General features: G+C 50.6%; 3 non-coding genes across 3 annotated transcripts; 1 reads left to right on the plus strand and 2 right to left on the minus strand.

Annotated features, from left to right (window-relative positions):
* Positions 1-19: 19 nt before the first annotated feature.
* trnar-acg (transfer RNA arginine (anticodon ACG)) lies at positions 20-92 on the minus strand. The gene has a single exon. It is a non-coding gene; the product is annotated as a tRNA-Arg (tRNA).
* A 115-nt stretch (positions 93-207) lies between these two features.
* Positions 208-279, plus strand: trnae-cuc (transfer RNA glutamic acid (anticodon CUC)). Its single transcript has one exon. It is a non-coding gene; the product is annotated as a tRNA-Glu (tRNA).
* Positions 280-363: 84 nt separating this feature from the next.
* Positions 364-451, minus strand: trnay-gua (transfer RNA tyrosine (anticodon GUA)). The gene is given in 2 exon segments: positions 364-399; positions 415-451. It is a non-coding gene; the product is annotated as a tRNA-Tyr (tRNA).
* Between the last annotated feature and the right edge of the window lie 51 nt (positions 452-502).

The raw sequence follows: 502 nt of genomic DNA on the forward strand, positions 1-502 counted from the left end.
GAGGAAAGTAAACAAAGAGCGAGCCAGCCAGGAGTCGAACCTAGACTCTTCTGATCCGTAGTCAGATGCGTTATCCATTGCACCACTGGCCCACAGAATGATAAATCTAGCGATCTCTCCAGACTTGTTGGTTTTCGACATGACAGAGGCCAGAAATGCTGTCTGCTTATTCTCATGCTGCTATCAGGGGAGCATCTAAGCCGCCCTTTCCTGGTGGTCTAGTGGTTAGGATTCGGCGCTCTCACCGCCGCGGCCTGGGTTCGATTCCCGGTCAGGGAATGCTCTTTTGCCTTCCAGCGGTGGACTGTGAGGTTCGGCAAGCCCCTCCAAGAAACCCAAAGAAGGACAGTTTAAAAAAAGACCTCCTTCGAGCTGGAGTCGAACCAGCAACCTAAGGATTTCCGACACTTCTATCTACAGTCCTCCACTCTACCAGCTGAGCTATCGAAGGCTTTATGTTTAAGACTGAACCTCAACCTATTAGGGGTCTCTAGCTCTAATG

The sequence above is a fragment of the Sinocyclocheilus grahami genome, unplaced genomic scaffold (genome assembly GCF_001515645.1).
Source record: "Sinocyclocheilus grahami isolate Dianchi unplaced genomic scaffold, SAMN03320097.WGS_v1.1 scaffold2367.1, whole genome shotgun sequence".
Classification (NCBI taxonomy): domain Eukaryota; kingdom Metazoa; phylum Chordata; class Actinopteri; order Cypriniformes; family Cyprinidae; genus Sinocyclocheilus; species Sinocyclocheilus grahami.